The 25,781-nt window shown below is 36.0% G+C and overlaps 1 protein-coding gene across 1 annotated transcript in view; it reads left to right on the forward strand.

The window, feature by feature from the left end:
* The window catches only part of LOC138327873 (transient receptor potential-gamma protein-like), a 110,302-nt gene that overhangs the window by 27,697 nt on the left and 56,824 nt on the right, over positions 1 to 25,781 (forward strand). The gene's annotated exons all lie outside the window — the stretch shown is intronic.

Below are 25,781 nucleotides of genomic sequence, written 5' to 3' on the forward strand. Positions count from 1 at the left end.
TGTCATCTATTTTTCTATTAGTGGCAGTTACATACATCTACATTGTCATCTATTTCCTCTACATGGTGGCAGTTAAATCTCATCTACATTGTCATCTATTCCTCTACAGGTGGCAGTCAGTATCTCATCTACATTGTCTATCTCTCTACAGGTGGCAGTTAGATTCATCTATATTTTCATCTATTCCTTCTATTAGTGGCAGTTACATCTCATCTACATTGTCATCTTTTCTTCTACAGGTGACAGTTAGATTCTCATCTACATTGTCATCTATTCCTCTACAGGTGGCAGTTAGATCTCATCTACATTGTCATCTATTCCTCTACAGGTGACAGTTAGATCTCATCTACATTGTCATCTGTTCATCTACTCAAGGCAGTCAGATCTCATCTACATTGTCATCTATTTTTCTAAGGTGGCAGTCAGATCTCATCTACATTGTCATCTATTCTCTACAGGTGACAGTGTATTACATCGACATTGTCATTTATTCATTTATTTGGTGGCAGTTAGATGTCATCCACATTGTCATCTATTCCTCTATTGGTGGACAGTCAGATCTCATTTACATTGTCATCTTATCATCTACATATAGCAGTTAGATCACATCTATATTGTCATCTGTTCATCTATTGGTGGCAGTTAGATCTCATCTATATTGTCATCAATTCCCATACAGGTGTCAGTCATATCTCATTTATATTGTCATCTATTCATCTACTGGTGGCAGTCAGATCTTATCTATATTGTCATCTATTCATCTACTGGTGACAGTCAGATCTCATCTACATTGTCATCTGTTCATCTATTGGTGGCAGTTAGATCTCATCTATATTGTCATCTATTCCTCTACAGGTGTCAGTCATATCTTATCTATATTGTCATCTATTCACCAACTGGTGGCAGTTAGATCTCATCTACATTGTCATCTATTCATCTACTGGTGACAGTCAGATCTCATCTACATAATCATCTGTTTACTTACAGTTAGATTAAAATCTTCATTTCATCCATTTGTCCACTGTGGGTCAATAGAAAGATCTTGTATACTTTCTCATTCAGTCATCTTCAATGTGGGGTTTCATTTACATCTTATCATCCATTGTTATCTATTCTACTTTCTCATCCATTTTTCTACTTTTTGAAATAATATACTTGGGGCATTTTATCTTCCTTCTCCTTCATTTATCTTTTATTGGGAGCAAGGAGATCTCAGGAAAATTCTCATCTACTCTCATCTGCCTGTTGGAAGTCCAATCTCATTTGATATAGTAAAATATGTTAAAAATGACCATGCTTACAACGAATTCATGGTTAAAAGGTTTCTGGAAGTAATTGTCATTCCTCGTTAGAGATCCTATAAAGATGTCTGTATATCTGTATAACAACCTATGCTTACAACAAATTTTCGTTGGTCCCCAGAGGTTTGTTATAAACTCTTATTGATTAATCTGATTTTCGGAGCCCAAAATCCACATAAATGGTTGGTATCGACAGTGTGGGTATACCCCTCAATCTCATCATTGTTCTCATCCACGTTATTAAACATCTATTCATCTAGTTGTCAATGGCAGAATTTAAGTGCATGCATTCTCATTTATTTTTGTTTACAATAAAAACCTAGTTCTCATGCTATTTTACATTATCCCAAACCTCTGACCCATTATTGAAATGGTGCGTAATAGCTCTGACTCTACTAATCTATCAACAGTATGTGAAATAAACCCATGTATTAAATGTCGTCTTTTTTGACGATGCAAGAAATTGTTGTGGTCACGGAAACTGAGAACTTGACATTTCCATCCAATGAGAAGACGGTGATCAATACAGTATTACATCCGGAATGTGGACATTCTGGTGTCGTGCTGGTGTGACGAGTAAAGATAACGATATTAGTAGGGTGATGTCTAATAGAACCAACATCTCACTAATATGACAGTTGGCAGGTCTTTGTGAGAGGAAGATTGCCGTCCAACACAGCACAGTGTCTTAAATGTCAGCAACAGATTTTTCTCCCGATATGGGGTTACATTCCATTGGTTATAGAAGTTATCAAGCTATTTTATGTATAAGGGAGCAGTGTCACTATAGAATTTCTCGACAATTTCTCGAATGATTTTATTGTATAAGGGAGCAGTGTTTGAAGGAGTTTAGGTACCTGAGTTCGGTATAACACAAATTTGTTCCCGTATAATATGACATAAATTTGTTCGTGTGTTACTGTGCATGAATTGATTCCTGTATGACTGTTCTGATTTGGTCTCAATCTTTTATTGCCCTGCATCACCATAGTGATAAATCACGACCAACATCGTTTCAGTAAATATGACAACGATTAGACAACGCTAAGCAAAATACGCTGCCCCTGGGGCCCCATAACGACCCTTTCAAGGAAGACAATTAGTCGTGTTCTGTTACGGTTATAGGATAAGTAGGAGAAAGAGCTTATACCGGAGAGACTTGAAGCCACAGTAAAGCAGTATACCTCCCCAGCCCTATACATGTACAGCTCTAGTGCTGCTCATAAAACAGGTGGTTAAGCTGGGCTCTGATCACCAGGGACTCATTGAATACCAGAATATTTCATTTTTATGCTTTAATAAGATTGCTGTAACTAAACATTTCTATAACATTTTTCCATCTCTGTTCTTTCCCCTCTCCCCCCCCACCGTCATACAGACCATGAGGAAGCAATGTCAGCTTTGTACGTTTTGTTTTCGGGTCTGTTGGCAGATCTAGAAGCTTCCGGCTGACCAAGACTGTTGGAGTGATAAGAGCGTTTTAAGTAGCCACAGTGATAAGTAACTGGAGTAATGATAGGCAATCAGAGACTAACGAGGAACTTAAAAGCACTTCAATCATTAGCACAGAAAGATTTTCTCTGATTTATACACGGTACATTGTAGAAGCTATAAAGGATCTCACCATATACCCATTACATAACTATAATTGTTTATGTGTGACAGCTTCATCATTCTGAGTTCTGTAACACCAGAACATAGACTTGGTACAGCTGCCACATGTAAAAACACTGACAACATGGGTTAACCAGGAGAAAATTTAACATGTAGAGCTTAGAAATCTATACAGGCTTCATGGTGAATCTGTTGATGCATCTAATTCTGGATTAACTTGATTTAAAATACAAAAAGTAGAAATGTGCATTGCATTTTGTTGATGAAAGTTCTATGTTAAAATTGTGAACATAAAGAAAATCTGCAAATAAACCTGTGAATTCCATATATGGCGCACCTATTGCCATTTTAAACATGTTAGTAAGTATGAAATCTTATCAATTTGTTATATTATTTTTGTTATTTTTCAGTTTCTTTGTGAATTCTTTCAGATGCAGTATATTTTCAGAATGGATTTATTTACTTTCCTTGCATCTTAGTCAATGTTATTGGTTAAGCATACTAATGATACTATGGCATAAAAGTCCATAATTATCCTTCTTTTCAAAACCCTGATCCAGAACAGTAGGCACCAAATGCTGTATAGCATAATACATAGTTTTATACGCCAGCATGAGGCTTGATGAATGCTGAACAACCGAAATATTTCTTGTAAGTGTAAAGACATCTCTGTCACAGAACCATGAAATATATTCTATTTAGTCGTCTCCATAACAACTATGGAATTATGGCCAAATCTTGAAGATCTTTATATAACAATCGTAGCAAAATAGGAGGCTTTGCTTGGGTGTAATAAATCCCTTATTACTTATTCCACATATTGTGTGTGAGTTGTACCCCTTTAAACAGTTTTGTACTTACTGCAGAACTCCTAGGGACCATGATCCTAGAAAAACAGGATGTAATCCTTTACTGTATATCCACCAGAAGGACGCTTTTCAATGGTCAAAAAGTTCAACTCCCCAGCAACTATGGAATAACCCATTCACCTACTCTTTTCATGTAAAATATGTAAATTATGTTTGGCTTTCAGCTATAAGGAATTCTCTAAGGTTGAATATCTTGAATTTACTTCATTTCAGTATGTTTTCTATTGATAGTATGCCTAAATAAAGTTTAAAACATTTTTTAATATATTAATTTCCATTGAATTGAAACTGATGAGATGGTATTCCATGATTTAAGATGCATGTAATTAAAACACCAGAAAATTTCTGGATGAGTGAATTTTCAATGAACGTCAAGCTAACAGGTCTATCCGGTAGTTCTGGTTTTATTGAATTTTCCTTCCCCTTTAAATATAGATTGGTGATTTAGACAAACAGAAGAGGAATAATGTAATTAGTGTTTATGCTCTGAGGGTCTGGCGCGGGCTATCATAGCATAGTATGGTGCCATTACATCCCGGTGGGATTTCCCCAGGAAAAGTTAGAAGGCACTTTTGATATAAACTGCAGCTTAATTTACAGTTCAATAGATTTTATGCATGCTTTTACTCCAGAAAGCTAGATCACAAACGATGTACCTAATCGGAGTAAAGAGTAAAATAAGCTCTATATCCCGACAGTGTATCATATCAATGGCCTTAAATGTGGCCACTGGGGCATATCTGTATTATACTTCTACCACATTTTGTGTCACTTTGACTTCAACTCTCTCGATATTTAAGAGATCTAGGAGAATATTTCTATCACATCTAGCTCCAGTTTGAGATGATTGGTAGATTCACCTACATTCCAATAAACTTCCCCAGAAGTCCACTGTACACATACTCACAGACATTTTGACGCCATGTTATTGTTCCTGCTATTTCTTCCCTAATCCTTCTGAGAATGCTTCATCCCATACGTCTGATTAAAAGATCATTTGTGCCTACAACTGTATTGAATTGGTAGATAGTTTAATAGAAACCTACAAAATCATTTCAAAGTCCTTGGGATGGAACAATCATGTTTACATTACTGAAAAAATTGTAGGAGTATTATAAATGTGGCTTGCATTTTAAGCGTCATGGATTTCAAAATTGTGTTTCAAAAAACTGTTGCAACCCTAGCAGGTTTAACATTTGTAGTAAGGGCTAGAGAATTGCTATTATTTAAAGGTCATGAGAATTACTTTCATCAAGCTTAGGAATTTGAAATGTAAAAGTGATATATTTCAGCATGAGATTTATTTCTGTGCTTTTTTTTTTTTTTGCGCTAGGAAACATTAAAAAATATTTGTGCTCAGAGGAATTTCTGTATTTAATTAACATAACAGTTGCAGAGATTGGTCCAATTTTCTTTAATGTTCAAAAAAAGTTTTTGGCTAAAATTCTATGACTGCATTCACCACAATTAGCACCCTTCCCCCGATAAGTGCCCCTCCTCTGTTCTGGAGAAGGAATTGAAGATGTATAAACACCTCCATTCCATGAATTTAACAATGTTTTACAACTGTATGATGCTTATAACATTGGCATTGTAACCAATATTACATGAACTTGCGAGTCTTTCACATGTGAAACATGATGTAATGATGCGTTTCAAAAGAAAGAAGGCATGAGCAATTTTAATGTACAGATTAATGTGCCATGAGTACTGAAAGTTAAAATATGGCTGACATTTTTTTAGAAGTTTTTCGTCCATAACCTACATTTTGGTTCCCTAATAAGCCCCATTCTTTGTTAAAATTTATCAACGCTAATTATGGCGAATACGGTGTATGTTAAACACTACCACATAGTTATGTTGATTTCTTTGAGAATCCTGCATTGAAGGCATTGTCATGCAAAATGTATATATTTCTTCAAAATATAAAAAGACTCTTTCCTATGCTATTGTCAAAAAATGGAATACTACCCAATCAGAGGTCAACATTTAGGTTTCTAAGCATGTAAAAGCCTGATTTGTCCTTTTGACTCCTGGATCAAGTGTCAGATTGTAATACTGTCATATATTAATAATGCTTAATACATTTACATTCAATCTTATTTAAGTTTGATGGTGGGGGTGGGGAGTAGGCATTTCATGTATAGGGGAGTGACCATTATTGCTACAAAGCACCAATATCTGTAGCCAATTAGCAGCTGTCACATATTGTACTTAATTATTTTAGCCAATCTAAGCTTACGAATGTATGATCGTAAAATTATACATATTACCAATCATGACCATTAGGTTGTTTGTCAAACACAATGATGTACTTCATTGTTTTGGGCAAACTAAGCTTGCCAATATAACATTATCATTATGATTGTAAAATTTTTTGCAATTGTGACCATCAGGTTCTGTGTCAAACATGATGATAACGTTTATCAAATCCTTTAATTCTGTATTCTATATGATATCGTCCCTGTAATTATATTTATACAGAATACCCTGATCCCCTTGTCTGGGGACCATTTGTTTTATTATGGTTACCTAATATGATGTAGAAATCAGGGTTGATTACAATAGATTTAATGACACAGACATGAACCTCGCCTCTTCAGAGGCTGTGTATAAAATCATTTATAACAATAGCATCTGTAACTGTAATGAGAATTTTATTGTATTTACTATTTACTAGACGCAGTATAATGGTGTTTACTTACGACAGTTCTGGTCTAGTGACCCCGGGAGTTGGTATGAGACTTGATTGGGGCGTCTGTTGTCACTGGACCTGTGTAATTAGTGACAACCTTGTAATTACTGTCATGTCTAATTAGCGTGTGGCCGTACCGCGATCAATTGTCTCCTGTCCAGTACGCTCGAAAATTCTATGGGACATTCTGGACAGTTGTATTGTAGACTGGCTGTGATTGGACGGGCTTGCAAGTGTTCTGTTATGCAGGCTGTGATTAGTCATCTCTCAGGGGAATTTTAACGAATCAGTGACAGGTACAACGTGTGATTGCTAGGTATTTCTTTGATTGTCTCTTAATTAATGTGGTCAGCTTGACATTAAGGTGTTTCATATTTATTGACTTGTTATCTTAATATGTGTGAAAAGGATTTTAGATGTTGAAATGGTCTCTGGGATATGTACTGATGTCAAGGAGATATTACTGTCGTGTCGGTCTAACCGTTGGCGATGACAGTGATGTACTCGCCGCGCAACTTGCGCAATACTATAATGCTAAACGCGCAATACTATAATGCTAAACGCGAGTTGATTGGGTGGTGGGCGTGGCTTATATCATGTGATATGTGTGACCCACATGTGATAGATCTATCCTGAACTCATTGGGTATTACCGTATTCATAAGAACTAGATCTATCCTGAACTCATCGGGCATTACCGTATTCATAAGAACTAGATCTATCCTGAACTCATCGGGCATTACCGTATTCATAAGAACTGCAGGATGTGTCCATACTTTCTATTACCCGCAGTTTTTACAACGTTTCTTCAAAGAAAGCTCTGGCATTAAATGCAATAAGCAGTTTTCATGAGCTACTGTCCATGTTTCAGCCGGGATAGACTGTATAACTTTTCGCGTCATCGCTAGCATAATTCACGGTAGGGAATGTGCGCCACAAACGTTAGGCTACTTTGAGAACAACGTAATGGCTGCCGTGAGGCCCGCCTCGCGGTAAGTTTACCTCTGTTTGTTTCTTTATCAATCTACTTCTTAAATATCAATGCCGTCTAAAGTAATTTTAATTCACTCCAGATTTATCGGCTTATAATGTTACAGAATGTGCCGTTTTTCAAACATTCACGGACAAACATCGTACGCTCATAGATCTAACGCTGTTATCGTTAGGACTAACGTGGAAATGCAGCAAATTGCCTCTAAATTCTAAAATGGCCGATGGAACCAACATTCCTCTCCAATAAACGGGTCATTATTTCATGACTGTTTATTCGATAAACTTAAGACTTCGTTGATAATTTTGCCTGGGTTCCGATGAACAGGTGACTGGGTCAAATGTCCCCCGTGCAGTCACATTCTTTATAATCTTTTGACAAACTCCTCACATAACATCAGGATTTTTTTTACTATTCTCATGAAAAAAGATAATCCTTAAGTTTATAATGAAGATCAAGTATTTCACGACAAAGTTTACCGTCCGTCAGTACTACCCCGTTAACATAAGATCTTCCACACACGTTTTTCTTATCAGGCACAGCCATGACATTGTTGGATAAACTCCGCCCACTCGTTCTATCGCCTGACGTCGGGTAGGCTATCTAAACTCCGCCCATCCAGACAATTGAAAGAACCACTCGACCAGTTGATAATACTGTTGCTCAACAAACCGAGGTATTACATCATTTATTTTGTCAACGGTTAGACCGACATGACAGTAATTTAGGTATTGATGAAGTGAATCTTCATGACAAAGCGTAATGTTGAAATTGCTATTTTAAGTCTGTAGTGTAATATCTGTCTACTCATCTTCTTTCTTTAAAGAGCCATTGCTTAGCTCTGTCTTCCTGAGTAATGAATGCATCTTTCTTCAATTTTATGATTAGAATTTGCTTGTTTCTGCAGGACTTATATTTCCAGTGATAATGGAATGTAGCTATTTGCAATCATCCCGCTGAAATGATGTTAACGCAGGAAATCTTCTTTTGACGTCATTCCATCACCAATAGCAAAACTAGTCCTGTACAAACTGTGTCGGGTATCACATGGTACATTAATGATTTCCTTTGTCCATCTGTTCTTCACTCCTTTATTCCATAAATCATTCTGGCTTCTGCTATTGTCCGGAGTGTGCTGAATGGATCTTTATGAAATTTCATATGTAAGTTTCGTTTCATCATACGTTGTTCCCTGATGGCAAATTCTTTTATTTTGATAGTTGACTGTATAAGAATTACATAAGAATTATCTTAAAACCATTCCATCACATGACCTGCGATACAAGACACCATTTCCACACCTGTACACTAGGTAGATGTCCTATTGACTGGCGGCCACTATTATACAACTTTGATGTCCCAATGATGAGGTCAGTTGCTGGTCATCAGATTGTTAATATTGTATAATTGACCACTCATTCTCTCAGGACTTGTAATCACATTCACATGGTTCATCAAACTCGGTCTTTTACCTCTGGGAGCCAATCAACTTCATGATGTGAATGTTATGCTTCCTGATCTGTGTGGCTTTAAATAGACTTAAGTCATGACCATTAATGATACATTGTCTCTCGTCATCAAAGTTTGGGTTAAGGTTTACTCATTCACCCCTGAAGACACATATAGGCTCTTCTAAATAAGAAAATAGACCAGTCCAATATTAAATTTTAGGGGTGATTGATTTAAATGGTATCATTATTGTGGGGAATATAAACAAAATTATATCTTTGTACAATCCATTATTAAATTTTAGGGGTGATTGATTTAAATGGTATCATTATTGTGGGGAATATAAACAAAATTATATCTTTGGGGAATATAAACAAAATTATATCTTTGTACAAGTTGATTATGCTACGACTCATTAAGACCATTTATCAGCAAACCGGCAAGTCAGTAGGACTATGGAAAAACTCTTAGGTAAGTTTTCTTGTATATTTGTTGTAAAGTGTGATAGGGACCATAAAAAACTTTAAATATTAATCTGGTGTTTGAGCTGTAGTTAAAAGTTCAATTGTACACGTAGTAGACGACTCGATTATGGTGATCAATAATACCATATACGTATGGAACTTCAGGGGAATGAGATAAAAAAAAACAGCTTATTTGTAGTTGCTTAAAAGGTTGTGAAATTTTTTTTTAAAAAAAGGGGGCTGAAACAGTCTTTATACCACTTTTTATCTAAAAATAAAAGTGCTGATTTTAAGACATTTAAGAAATGTTAATAGAACTTTTATTGTTAAATTCTTTTACAAGACAGATCTCTAATGTTTGTTTGGTCCCACATTATTAAACACAAACATGTTTGGCTGTAATTAACAGGTCAACTATTCCCTCGACTTTCCTAGGTTAAAACATGTGAAAAAATCTGAACTTTGTGGAACATGATCTCCACCTCATCTGTTCTGATGAACATTTCATCATTGGTCATGATCCCTGTATCCATAGCTACCAATGACCAAGTCTGACCTTTTAAAATATAACATCTTGTCTCAATATCTCATCCACATTGAGTTCGTTCTGAGGACCAAGTACTTGTTTCATCCCATCATCCACATTGAGTTCTCAGGACCAAGTACTTGTTTCATCCCATCATCCACATTGAGTTCTCAGGACCAAGTACTTGTTTCATTCCATCATCCACATTGAGTTCCAGGACCAAATACTTGTTTCATTCCATCATCCACATTGAGTTCTGAGGAACAGTAGTACTTGTTTTCATCCACATTGAGTTCTAAGGATCAAGTACTTGTTTCATTCTCATCATCCATATTAAGTTTTCAGGACCAAGTACTTGTTTCTCTCCCATAATCCACATTGAGTTTTGAGGACCAAGTACTTGTTTCATCCTCTCATCCACATTGAGTTCTCAGGACCAAGTACTTGTTTCATCCACATTGAGTTCTGAGGACCAAGTACTTTTTTCATCCACATTGAGTTCTCAGGACCAAGTACTTGTTTCATCCTCTCATCCACATTGAGTTCTCAGGACCAAGTACTTGTTTCATCCTCTCATCCGCATTGAGTTCTCAGGACCAAGTACTTTTTTCATCCATCATCCACATTGAGATCTCAGGGCCATATTCTTGTTTCATCCCATCATCCACATTGAGTTCTCAGGGACCAAGTACTTTTTTCATCCCATCATCCACATTGAGTTCTCAGGACCAAGTACTTGTTTCATCCCATCATCCACATTGAGTTCTCAGGACCAAGTACTTGTTTCATCCTATCATCCACATTGAGTTCTGAGGAACAAGTACTTGTTTCATCCTCATTAAGTTCTCAGGACCAAGTACTTGTTTTATCCTCTCATCCACATTGAGTTCTCAGGACCAAGTACTTGTTTCATCCTCTCATCCACATTGAGTTCTCAGGACCAAGTACTTGTTTCATCCTCTCATCCACATTGAGTTCTCAGGACCAAGTACTTGTTTCATCCTCTCATCCACATTGAGTTCTCAGGACCAAGTACTTGTTTCATCCCATCATCCACATTGAGTTCTCAGGACCAAGTACTTGTTTCATCCTCTCATCCACATTGAGTTCTCAGGACCAAGTACTTGTTTCATCCTCTCATCCACATTGAGTTCTCAGGACCAAGTACTTGTTTCATCCTCTCATCCACATTGAGTTCTGAGGACCAAGTACTTGTTTCGTCCTCTCATCCACATTGAGTTCTCAGGACAAGTACTTGTTTCATCCTCATCATCCACATTGAGTTCTCAGGACCAAATACTTGTTTCATTCCATCATCCACATTGAGTTCTGAGGAACAAGTAGTTTCATCCACATTGAGTTCTGAGGACCAAGTACATTTTTCATCCTCTCATCCATATTAAGTTCTCAGGACCAAGTACTTGTTTCTTTCCCATCATCCACATTGAGTTCTCAGGACCAAGTACTTTGATTGTTTCATCCTCTCATCCACATTGAGTTCTCTGAGGACCAAGTACTTGTTTCATCCTCTCATCCACATTGAGTTCTCAGGACCAAGTACTTGTTTCATCCTCTCATCATCCACATTGAGTTCTCAGGGACACATCCACATTGAGTTCTATTCTTGTTTCATCCCATCATCCACATTGAGTTCTCAGGACCATAGCAGTTGAGTTCTCGGCCATCATTCTTTTTTCTTGTTTCATCCCATCATCCACTTTTGAGTTCTCATACTTGTTTCATCCCTCTCATCCACATTGGGTTCTCAGGACCAAGTACTTGTTTTCATCCTTCTCATCCACATTGAGTTCTCAGGACCAAGTACTTGTTTCATCCTCTCATCCACATTGAGTTCTCAGGACCAAGTACTTGTTTCATCCCATCATCCACATTGAGTTCTCAGGACCAAGTACTTGTTTCATCCCATCATCCACATTGAGTTCTCAGGACCAAGTACTTGTTTCATCCTCTCATCCACATTGAGTTCTCAGGACCAAGTACTTGTTTCATCCTCTCATCCACATTGAGTTCTCAGGACCAAGTACTTGTTTCATCCTCTCATTCACATTGAGTTCTGAGGAACAAGTACTTGTTTCATTCCCATATCCATACCAAGTACTTTCTTCCATTGAGTTCTCAAGTACTTGTTTCATCCCTATCCTTACCAAGTACTTGTCTCTTCTGTTTTTGTGAACAATTGTACATTTACTTGTCTCAATCCATTCATCTGAATTGATCTAAGATCCCCAACCATGCTCTGATGACCATGACAACTACGTCTGACGTAAACAAACCTTTCATGGACTGTCAGTACAGTTAGCTGAGTACCTGTATATGTTGTAATGCTTCGTTAAGTCCCCAGGAAGCTGTACTCATTAGGTATAAGGTATTGCGTTTTTTACCTGAGCAATTGAGAAGTGATTAAGTTACATCAGTAGCTGTGTCTCGGGATAGGGAAGCCTCTTACCTTCCTCAGGTACGCTTCATTTAATACTACTTCACTTCACATCATACGCTAGTGTGAATTAGAAATTGCATCTCATCAGTAGTCTGTGCCGTTCTGACATCCTCTTAGTGAACTGGTCCCAGTAGAGGTTTTAATCACAACCGATATGACCATCATCACAACTCACCTGTGGTATGGAACAGATAAATCTGCCACAGAAAGGTGCACATACACTCCTTTCTATTTATTTTCTGCAAGGTGGTTGTTGATTTTTGACAGATAGGATATTTCCTAAGGGAAATCTTGCCTTGTTGGTAAATGGTTTCTGTGTTAAATCCTGTTATAGACAAACATATACCTCTCTCCTTTCCACCCTACACACTGGGGTTTTCATGTTGACGTTTTGTATTATTGCTAATCATTTCCTGTGATAAAAATATCCTGTTTTAATGGAACCAGTAGATAAAACAGATTTCCTTCCTTTCTGATGTATCTACATAGCAACGGGTTGTTGAGTAAATTCAGTAAATAATCATCCAGCCTTTTAAATACCAGGCATTGTTACGTTATAAATGTAATTGTTTATTTCATTTCAGACTTATTTGCCAGGACAAGGGTTAGGGAATAGTGACAGCTTAATTTTTATAATTGCTACCTGTAAAGCATGTCAGCATACTGAAAGAGTTCAACATGACATCAAAGGAGTTATATTGAATGATTTTTTTATTCACTCAAAAGGAATTTACAGTTTAATGATGTTACCTAAAATCATATATGCTGAATTGTCTCCCCTTGGTATGATATTTTCCATTTTGTTACTGTTATGTTTTTGTTTGATTTTGATGTCTGTTATAAGTAACCACTGGCTTCAGTTGTTGGTCTTTTTGGAAATTTAGTGAATCTACTTCATCCTTTAGTTATGTGTTCATTTGTTCAAATTTTATGGTTAAATACAAAGACTTTCTTTGATACCATATGCATGCATTTTAATACCTCTATTTTCTGTCATTATTTTTCTTAATAACTATGTGATCAAGCCTATTAATTCCATTTCATTATTTTTCTCAGGTTAATAAATTCTTAGATCAACCTTATCAAAAGTCTATAATTGTATAAATAAATGGTTGATATAGATTTAGTATGAGAACATGGATATTATGTTTCCTTTTATTGAAATAATAATTGACAGCGCTGCCAAGAAGGAACTGTATCATTGTAGCTCTTTCAGAGCTATAGTTTCTGATGATGGAATATATTGCTTTTTTCAAAATTAGATGAGCATGGTATTTTACTAATGACTGCATGTTTTATTGTCACCAGCTAACCCAATACCATTTACAAATACCATGGAAACCTTATCAAAGACAATAGGATTCCTGATCAATACGAGATATCGCCACAGATGAAATATATTGTTCACAATGACATGGTTTTTCTGTAACGAGATTCTCACTGATTAGTCTCAATTTCATTCAACAGCTTTGTTAAAATAAAATCCATACTTCATTAGAAATGAGAATGCTATTCATTATAGAACCCTATTGTGACCTGTATTTATACACAATTCTCATAAGCTTATCCTTCCTCTTTCGACCCACACAAAACTTCTCTGATCGATTTCCAGATAACAAACCTGGTTTTGATTTTTTTACCCAACCAAATCGTTTAAGCTTGCAGATAAATGTATAGATTGTGTTATTGGATCACAATCTAGAAAATAAACAATGAATTAGACCAGGTACATGTTTTTAGGTCCGTAGTATTAGCTATCTTTGACCACCAACTGACCAGTACATACAGCTTCCTCTGACCACTTATTGACCAGTATGTACCTATACACTATTTTCATATCTTGCTTGAAAAATAAGTAATAAAGTTCATTTCTCTGGATGACCTTGAGTTGCTTTGAAGGTCATTAGGACCAAATTTACATGGAATCTTAAGCACATTAATCACAGTTAAACCTGCCTTAGTGACCACCTTTGTATAATGACCACCTGCTTAATAAAACAAGTTTTTGGGGTCTGAAAAGGCCAGTTTCTACATGATTTCATCTATGTATTAAGACCATTTTTCTGTGTCCTTTGGTCTTCATAGGCAGGTATTGCTGTATTAGCATATCTGTTTACAGTGAAACCTGTGTTAGAGACCACTTAAATGGCCTTAGTTGTCGATTGGCTGTAAAACTCAAACAAACAAAATGACCACTTGCTTATTTAGACCACTTTCTTACAGTCCCAAATGGCTCTTTATAACACAATTTGACCTGTATATAAAGACCACTTGGCTATAGAGGCCACTTTCTCCTTGTCCATTTGATACCATAGTCTTTATAGACAGGTTTGACAGTAACTCATCTATCCCTGATAATTACATTATGAGTTCAAATGACAATAATTCAGGAATGGATGAGTAAAAGAATTGTACCATGGTCCTGAGTATAAATCTTGGGACTGTATTTACGTACAGTTCACCAATAGCTTACAAACCAATATACCAATACATGAAGTGACTGTACATAGTTATAGAATGATGTCCAGACTTGTGGGTCTATAGATATAAAGATACCTTCTACCAGTGAAGGGAAGATGTGATGTGTTTTTATCTATGAGGCAGCTGAAGGCCTTATTTTCCATTAGTATCAATAAATGTATTTCACTGGCCACTAACCCCACATAAACATAGTGGTCAGTTCTGCCCTCCAATCACTCAGCCCAGTTGACCCCCAACAGCAGGAAATTAGCTCTATATGTGTCAATCTAAATGGTGACAATTTTCAAGTTATTAGTCGTTGGCCACTGGAGGCCATTCCCCTACTCCTGGGATACATACCTACATGTGTACCAAGTTATGTAATATTTAATATATGTGTACACTAAATTCATGCATTGTACATACAATTCACATACAGTTACATATAGGGATTGAATGTATTTTTTCTAATTTTCATAGCAGCTATGAATAGCAGAAGCTATCTACATATCCCGTGGAGGGCGTTAGCACTCCTATGAAGATATATAGATAGCTTCTGCTATTCATAGCCGCTATGAAAATAAGAAAAATACATTCAATCCATACATTTACATTAGAATAATTTATGAAAATAAAAATGATTGAAAGGTTATTATATCATATTTAAGATTATGACACCAATATACGACAAGAAACGAGATTAATGGAACAGTTGGATGACGACGTCGTTCCACAATGTCGCGTTTTCAAGCGTCCGCCTTCCGGTCGACCTTTTTTTGCAAATGACAAACGATAAACAAGCAATATAGTTAAAATAAGATTTGATTGGCTTTTTACAGTACACCTTAGTTGATTCTACATCAAGAAACAACACATTAAAGATTGTACATTAAAATATTGTGGGGGACTATTTTTATTGATATGAAACTGGCGTAATGTTTGAAATCAGCTGATCGATGCACGAGAATCGTTGTATTCATAGTGTATTCATAGTGTTTTCATAGGTAAATGTTTGTTTTCGTTGGTTGATTGATTCACATAGTGACGAAACACACAGAATGTAAATATAAACTCATACAGATTTTCACTGAGTCATAAACATTGATTTTCAAGTCATGCCTAAGAACTGTAAGACATAAACATTCACACAAATTGTAAGTCATTCACTTTAAGACATGTGTATTTTTGCACTTCACTGAAAGTCATACACATATTTAAGTCATTTGATTTAAACAATTGAAAGGCAGAGGTATCTGATATTTTAACAATATTTGCCTGAGATTAGGGGAAGCAAGTTTGTTCAAATGAATAACCTTGACCTTTATTCATGGTCAAAGAAGTTAAATAGGCAGAAATCTTTTAATTACTTATTCTAATTAGTAAGGAGCCCATCAGAGATCTGATATGGGGTCAGCAGCATGCTGTTATGATTAAGGATTACTAAGTTTGTTCACTAAAGTGACCTTGACCTTTATCCAAGGTCTACATTTTACACATTTACACCAATTCAAGTCATGCACTTAAAATTATGCCATGCACTTTAAATCATATACATTTAGTAAGCATATGCAAAGAAATAACTATTTACAAAGTCAAATTTTTTTGTACACTAGTCAATTACATTATATACACCACCATATGTTAACAGAACCAGCTGACAAACAGAACATGCCTGATGGTTTTAATGAATTCCAGGGAGCCAGGTTTAACAGACTGTTGACTACCAGCTTTGGTATTTCTAAAATCCTGATATTTATTTATGTCTGTGTGTGGTATGACCTCTGTGGAATCTCTGGCTTTCTCACCAATTAAGATCTGATGCAGACAGTAAAATGGCTTCACTCTTTCCTTACTGGAAAGAAATTCTTGGTATTCATTTCGTCTTTTTACCCAAATTTGGATTAGAAATGTTTAGACTCAATAGAATGTATTGATCTGTGGTAATCAGTTAGTTTCAGCTGAATGGTAATAACACATTGAAGCATGATAATCAGGGTGTTGTCTGCTCGTGATCAGTGCAAGTCACAATAAAAGGTTTCCAATGTCTGGTTTAGCTGCTAATAGAAATGGTAAATACCACTAGGGCAGACTTGGATTTCAACATGCAAAGACATTTTTAAAGATATAGTAAGAATTTATCCAGCTTTCTCCCTTAGCCCCAACTCATATCCTTAGACTTAAACCACAACCCATCTTCAACGCTGAAAACCTTATTTGTGACCCCAACCTGGAAACCACAATCCAGACTGACATCCCTAAGTTCTGAGCTAGCAATCACACTCAAAGTTCTGAGCTCAAACTTATATGACCTTAGTCATACATCTCACCAATGCTACTAGACTGGCCACCAGACCCTATAAATTGTTGATCAGATTTTCTCAGCAGATTTCTAATACTAGATTATCTCCCCCTAGTTTGAAACTTAGAATCAGACATGTAGAAGAGACAAAATTAATCAGCCATCTTTAAGATTTAAGTGATTTTTTCAATATTTTAAAGACAGATGGCCAGTCTACAGTGTTATTACCCCTATTCTTGTTGAAACCTCAAGCCCCAATCCCATGCCCCACCTGTTGAACCACCTATAACCATTGACACCTTGTCTTAAACCACAGGTTTACGACGTGCAAAAAAATAAATACTGAAAATACTAAAAATACTGAAAGTATACTTTAAAGGTTGTTTACTTAGCCCTGTATCCCATTTCCAGAAAATGGGGTAATTAATTTCAAAATGCTCTGAACACCACAAAAATCATCCGATCTAAAACTGTTGTAGCTTACATTGAAGACAATGCCTTACTGGTCACTAAGGTATATGATATGATGGGATTATGGGCGAATTTTATTTCATATCGAAAGTTGAATTACGAGGATTCGTGTAAAAATTAGAATATAAATTTTAAATTAAAAATAGAAGGTTCAATACGATGTACTCTATTGCCCCTGCAGCCCCTTCCAACCATTCTCAATAGTATTTGTATCTATACATTGTTACTGTGTGGTAGGACAATAGAGAACACCATGATCTCTGTGTTGTTGCTTTCAGGCATACCATCTGTTAACATTAGTTTGAATTCATTAATATACAAATAATATTTCAAATTAGAATTAAGGTATGAGTAGCTGATTGCTACAGCTGTACAGAATATGTATCATTTATTTCGCGCCTGAGTTAACATCAATTTTAATGGGAATGTTTTATGATGTTTAAAGCTGTTACTTTTTGCCGTTTTGAAGTTTATTGATTTAACGTGAATAAACAGCTATTCTGAGTGTGTCACCAGTCTTCATGTTTGTTCAAAACAAATCTGCAGTATAAAAATAAGAACTGTAAATGTATTGCATTATCCTATGTAATAGATGGTTTAGTGTTCTGATGAGGGGAAAATATAGGCACATACATTGACAGATTTCGGTTAGATTTACACAGCCAGAACTTATTAAGCAGGGAAGTATGATGGCCTTGACGAGTATGGTTTAGAACAATATGTGGTGTTGTCCATGATTGAAAAAAGAAAAACCTGATACTTGCCAATAAAAGAAAGGCAAGTGAAAACAAATTCTATGTTTTACGTGATAAGTTAGTATATCCAGGTGGTAAAAAGTAAGGAAACTTTAGGAGGTATTAATTAGTATATTATTCCCAGAGGACAGTCACAGTAATAAAGACTGTGTCATTGTTGTTCCTTACCTTTTATACCTTAGACAACTTTACCAGTGATAAATAAAAAGATTCGCAATGTATAAATAGTTTGTGTCTTGCAAACATAATTATTGAATTAATTATTATCTAGCAGCAGGTGTGTATTTCTTGGGTTCTGCTAGCCATTTACCTCTGGGTCGCAGGTTTGAATCTCATGTATGGTTATTTCCAGTACTGATGTTGGTCAATGGTTTTTCTCCAAGTACTCTGCCTTTCTCCACCATCTTAAACTGGCACATCCTCAAATGACCCTAACTGTACATGATAACAAAGAATGTATTCCTAAATATTTCTAATTACAAGACATGGACGGTAAGTGGAGAGGCTCTCTAATATAAGGATTTGAGAGTTTTGGGAGGGGAATACATTCTAACACATGTATAAAATGATGGTACACTACCTACCACTGGTTGGTTACTACCTCTACACGAGACCTTTCCCTCCTCCTTTCTTAACACGGGCTTGGGACCAGCTACCCCGGGGAGTTGACTAGCTACCACTGACCTGTTACTACATATAACCAGTATAGGCTGCTAATCCTCACAGCTAGATACTCAATAGGACAGCTCCCTCAGGACTACTTAGGCCAGTATGTGATCAGTTGGTGATTTCAGCCTGATCATCAGCAGCTCTTTTAGAATCATTCCAACTGAGGCTGCCTTTCACTTTTCAGTACAGTTGTGTGATGGTGATTAATGAATTCATGAGTATAGTTAAAATCGTGTTTGATCGGAGGTAGTGACAGCCAATCACTAGGATAGTTAAAATCGTGTTTGATCGGAGGTGGTGACAGACAATCACTAGGATAGTTAAAATCGTGTTTGATAGCACAGTGGTGACAGACAATCACTAGGATAGTTAAAATCGTGTTTGATAGCACAGTAGTGACAGACAATCACTAGGATAGTTAAAATCGTGTTTGATCGGAGGTGGTGACAGACAATCACTAGGATAGTTAAAATCGTGTTTGATCGGAGGTGGTGACAGACAATCACTAGGATAGTTAAAATCGTGTTTGATAGCACAGTAGTGACAGCCAATCATAAGGATAGTTAAAATCGTGTTTGATCGGAGGTAGTGACAGCCAATCACAAGGATAATTAAAATCGTGTTTGATAGCACAGTAGTGACAGACAATCATTAGGATAGCTAAAATCGTGTTTGATAGCACAGTAGTGACAGACAATCATTAGGATAGCTAAAATTGTGTTTGATAGCACAGTAGTGACAGCCAATCATTAGGATAGTTAAAATTGTGTTTGATCGGAGGTAGTGACAGCCAATCACAAGGACAGTTAAAATCGTGTTTGATCGGAGATGACAGACATTCATTAGGATAGTAAAAGTGTTTGATAGCACAGTAGTGACAGACAATCATTAGGATAGCTAAAATTGTGTTTGATAGCACAGTAGTGACAGCCAATCATTAGGATAGTTAAAATCGTGTTTGATAGCACAGTATTGACTGACAATCATTTTGATAGTTAAAATTGTGTTTGATCGGAGGTAGTGACAGCCAATCACTAGGATAGTTAAAATCGTGTTTGATCGGAGGTGGTGACAGACATTCATTAGGATAGTTAAAATCGTGTTTGATACCACAGTAGTGACAGCCAATCACTAGGATAGTTAAAATCATGTTTGATAGCACAGTAGTGACAGACAATCATTAGGATAGTTAAAATCGTGTTTGATAGCACAGTAGTGACAGACAATCATTAGGATAGTTAAAATCGTGTTTGATAGCACAGTATTGACAGACAATCACTAGGATAGTTAAAATCATGTTTGATCAGAAGTGACAGACATTCATTAGGATAGCTAAAATTGTGTTTGATAGCACAGTAGTGACAGACAATCATTAGGATAGCTAAAATCGTGTTTGATAGCACAGTAGTGACAGACAATCATTAGGATAGTTAAAATCGTGTTTGATAGCACAGTAGTGACAGACAATCACTAGGATAGCTAAAATTGTGTTTGATAGCACAGTAGTGACAGCCAATCATTAGGATAGTTAAAATTGTGTTTGATAGCACAGTAGTGACAGACAATCATTAGGATAGCTAAAATCGTGTTTGATAGCACAGTAGTGACAGACAATCATTAGGATAGTTAAAATCGTGTTTGATAGCACAGTAGTGACAGACAATCATTAGGATAGCTAAAATTGTGTTTGATAGCACAGTAGTGACAGACAATCATTAGGATAGCTAAAATCGTGTTTGATAGCACAGTAGTGACAGACAATCATTAGGATAGCTAAAATCATGTTTGATAGCACAGTAGTGACAGACAATCATTAGGATAGTTAAAATCGTGTTTGATAGCACAGTAGTGACAGACAATCATTAGGATAGCTAAAATTGTGTTTGATAGCACAGTAGTGACAGCCAATCACTAGGATAGTTAAAATCGTGTTTGATAGCACAGTATTGACAGACAATCACTAGGATAGCTAAAATCGTGTTTGATAGCACAGTATTGACAGACAATCACTAGGATAGCTAAAATCGTGTTTGATAGCACAGTATTGACTGACAATCACTAGGATAGTTAAAATCGTGTTTGATAGCACAGTATTGACAGACAATCACTAGCATAGCTAAAATTGTGTTTGATAGCACAGTAGTGACAGACAATCACTAGGATAGCTAAAATCGTGTTTGATAGCACAGTAGTGACAGACAATCACTAGGATAGCTAAAATTGTGTTTGATAGCACAGTAGTGACAGACAATCACTAGGATAGCTAAAATTGTGTTTGATAGCACAGTAGTGACAGACAATCACTAGGATAGCTAAAATTGTGTTTGATAGCACAGTAGTGACAGACAATCACTAGGATAGCTAAAATCGTGTTTGATAGCACAGTAGTGACAGACAATCATTAGGATAGCTAAAATTGTGTTTGATAGCACAGTAGTGACAGACAATCATTAGGATAGTTAAAATCGTGTTTGATAGCACAGTATTGACTGACAATCACTAGGATAGTTAATATTGTGTTTGATAGCACAGTAGTGACAGACAATCATTAGGATAGCTAAAATTGTGTTTGATAGCACAGTAGTGACAGACAATCATTAGGATAGTTAAAATTGTGTTTGATAGCACAGTAGTGACAGACAATCACTAGGATAGTTAATATTGTGTTTGATAGCACAGTAGTGACAGACAATCACTAGGATAGCTAAAATTGTGTTTGATAGCACAGTAGTGACAGACAATCATTAGGATAGTTAAAATCGTGTTTGATAGTACAGTAGTGACAGACAATCATTAGGATAGCTAAAATCGTGTTTGATAGCACAGTAGTGACAGACAATCATTAGGATAGCTAAAATCGTGTTTGATAGCACAGTAGTGACAGACAATCATTAGGATAGCTAAAATTGTGTTTGATAGCACAGTAGTGACAGACAATCACTAGGATAGTTAATATTGTGTTTGATAGCACAGTAGTGACAGACAATCACTAGGATAGCTAAAATCGTGTTTGATACCACAGAAGTGACAGACAATCATTAGGATAGCTAAAATCGTGTTTGATAGCACAGTAGTGACAGACAATCATTAGGATATTAGTTAAAATCTTGTTTTGATAGCACAGTAGTGACAGACAATCATTAGGATAGTTAAAATCGTGTTTGATAGCACAGTAGTGACAGCCAATCACTAGGATAGTTAAAATTGTGTTTGATAGCACAGTAGTGACAGACAATCATTAGGATAGCTAAAATCGTGTTTGATAGCACAGTAGTGACAGACAATCATTAGGATAGCTAAAATCGTGTTTGATAGCACGGTAGTGACAGACAATCATTAGGATAGTTAAAATCTTGTTTTGATAGCACAGTAGTGACAGACAATTATTAGGATAGTTAAAATCGTGTTTGATAGCACAGTAGTGACAGACAATCATTAGGATAGCTAAAATTGTGTTTGATAGCACAGTAGTGACAGACAATCATTAGGATAGTTAAAATTGTGTTTGATAGCACAGTAGTGACAGACAATCATTAGGATAGCTAAAATCGTGTTTGATAGCACAGTAGTGACAGACAATCATTAGGATAGCTAAAATCGTGTTTGATAGCACGGTAGTGACAGACAATCACTAGGATAGTTAATATTTGTTTGATAGCACAGTAGTGACAGACAATCATTAGGATAGTTAAAATCGTGTTTGATAGCACAGTAGTGACAGACAATCATTAGGATAGCTAAAATTGTGTTTGATAGCACAGTAGTGACAGACAATCATTAGGATAGCTAAAATCGTGTTTGATAGCACAGTAGTGACAGACAATCATTAGGATAGTTAAAATCATGTTTTGATAGCACAGTAGTGACAGACAATCATTAGGATAGCTAAAATTGTGTTTGATAGCACAGTAGTGACAGACAATCATTAGGATAGCTAAAATCGTGTTTGATAGCACAGTAGTGACAGACAATCATTAGGATAGTTAAAATCGTGTTTGATAGCACAGTAGTGACAGACAATCATTAGGATAGCTAAAATCATGTTTGATAGTACAGTAGTGACAGACAATCATTAGGATAGCTAAAATCGTGTTTGATAGCACAGTAGTGACAGACAATCATTAGGATAGCTAAAATCATGTTTGATAGCACAGTAGTGACAGACAATCATTAGGATAGCTAAAATCGTGTTTGATAGCACAGTAGTGACAGACAATCATTAGGATAGCTAAAATCGTGTTTGATAGACAGTAGTGACAGACAATCATTAGGATAGTTAAAATCGTGTTTGATAGCACAGAAGTGACAGACAATCATTAGGATAGTTAAAATCTTGTTTGATAGCACAGTAGTGACAGACAATCATTGGGATAGCTAAAAATTGTGTTTGATAGCACAGTAGTGACAGACAATCATTAGGATAGCTAAAATCGTGTTTGATAGCACAGTAGTGACAGACAATCATTAGGATAGCTAAAATCGTGTTTTATAGTACAGTAGTGACAGACAATCAATGGGATAGCTAAAATCGTGTTTGATACCACAGAAGTGACAGACAACCATTAGGGATAGTTAAAATCTTGTTTTGATAGTACAGTATTGACTGACAATCATTGGGATAGCTAAAATCGTGTTTGTTAGCACATTAGTGACAGACAATTATTAGGATATTAGCTAAAATCATGTTTGTTAGTACAGTAGTGACAGACAATTATTAGGATAGCTAAAATCATGTTTGTTAGTACAGTAGTGACAGACAATTATTAGGATAGCTAAAATCATGTTTGGTAGTACAGTAGTGACAGACAATTATGAGGATAGCTAAAATTGTGTTTGATAGCACAGTATTGACTGACAATCACTAGGATAGTTAAAATCGTGTTTGATAGAACAGTAGTGACAGACAATCATTAGGATAGCTAAAATCGTGTTTTATAGAACAGTATTGACAGACAATCATTAGGATAGCTAAAATCGTATTTTATAGTACAGTAGTGACAGACAATCACTAGGATAGCTAAAATCGTGTTTGATAGAACAGTAGTGACAGACAATCATTAGGATAGCTAAAATCGTGTTTTATAGAACAGTAGTGACAGACAATCATTAGGATAGCTAAAATCATGTTTGATAGAACAGTAGTGACAGACAATCATTAGGATAGTTAAAATCGTGTTTGATAGAACAGTAGTGACAGACAATCATTAGGATAGCTAAAATCGTGTTTTATAGTACAGTAGTGACAGACAATCATTAGGATAGTTGAAATCGTGTTTGATAGAACAGTAGTGACAGACAATCATTAGGATAGCTAAAATCATGTTTGATAGCACAGAAGTGACAGAAATTATTAGGATAGTTAAAATCTTGTTTTGATAGCACAGTAGTAACAGACAGACATTCATTTTCAAAAAATCTTCTTCTCCACTCACAGATGTGATGGAATTAAATACTCTTCATAGATAGAAAGGTCATAAGGTCATTTACAAAAATTTGTGAATTATATGACCTGGGGTCTCGGGTTTCCCCCTGGGGAGGGGGTTAAGTTTACTATAGTTTATATAGGGAAAACACATTTTTTGAGTATTATTTGATCATTTGTAATAGGAAATGAGTCAAATATTGTCAGAATTATCAGTATGAGATTGCCATTGAAATCCTATTAACCAATTTTCCATGACTGAACCCCAGGGGCCTTAGGGGCGGGGTCAAAGGGGTCAAATAGGCTATATCTTCAAAAATCTTCTTCTGAAATTCTGGAAATGTTAGAATCACATACTCTTCATAGATTAAAAGGTCTTGAGGTCCTTTACCCAAAATTGTGAATTATATGACCCTGGGTCTCAAGTTTCCCCCTGGGCATTAGGGGATATGCTAAAATTGTGTTTGATAGCACAGTAGTGACAGACAATCATTAGGAGCTAAAATTGTGTTTGATAGCAGTAGTGACAGACAATTCATTAGGATAGCTAAAATTGTGTTTTATAGTACAGTAGTGACAGACAATCAATGGGGATAGCTTAAATAGTGTTTGATAGCACAGTAGTGACAGACAATTATTAGGATATTAGCTAAAATCATGTTTGGTAGTACAGTAGTGACTAGGACCAATTATGATGCTAGCTAAAAATCGTGTTTGATAGCACAGTAGTGACAGACAATCACTAGGATAGTTAAAAATGTGTTTTATAGTACAGTAGTGACAGACAATCTTTAGGATAGCTAAAATCGTGTTTATAGTACAGTATTGACAGACAATTATTAGGATATTAGCTTAAATCATGTTTGGTAGTACAGTAGTGACAGACAATTATGACCCTTAGCTAAAATCATGTTTGGTAGTACAGTATAAGACTGACAATTATTAAGATTTTAGCTAAAATCATGTTTGGTAGTACAGTTTGTGACTGACATTATTAGGATATTATAAAATCATGTTTTGTAGTACAGTATTGACTGACAATTATTAGGATATTAGCTAAAATCATGTTTGGTAGTAAAGTGACAGACAATCATTAGGATAGCTAAAATCATGTTTGGTAGCACAGTAGTGACAGACAATCACTAGCATAGCTAAAATTGAGTGTGATAGCACAGTAGAACTGACAGACAACCATGAGATGATAGTTAAATCATGTTTGATCGTATTGGTGGTGACAGACAATCATTAGGATAGTTAAAATCGTGTTTGATCGTAGGTGGTGACAGACAATCAAGGATAGTTAAAAATCGTGTTTGATCGTAGTTGGTGACAGACAATC

This window comes from Argopecten irradians, chromosome 7 (assembly GCF_041381155.1).
Source record: "Argopecten irradians isolate NY chromosome 7, Ai_NY, whole genome shotgun sequence".
Taxonomy (NCBI): domain Eukaryota; kingdom Metazoa; phylum Mollusca; class Bivalvia; order Pectinida; family Pectinidae; genus Argopecten; species Argopecten irradians.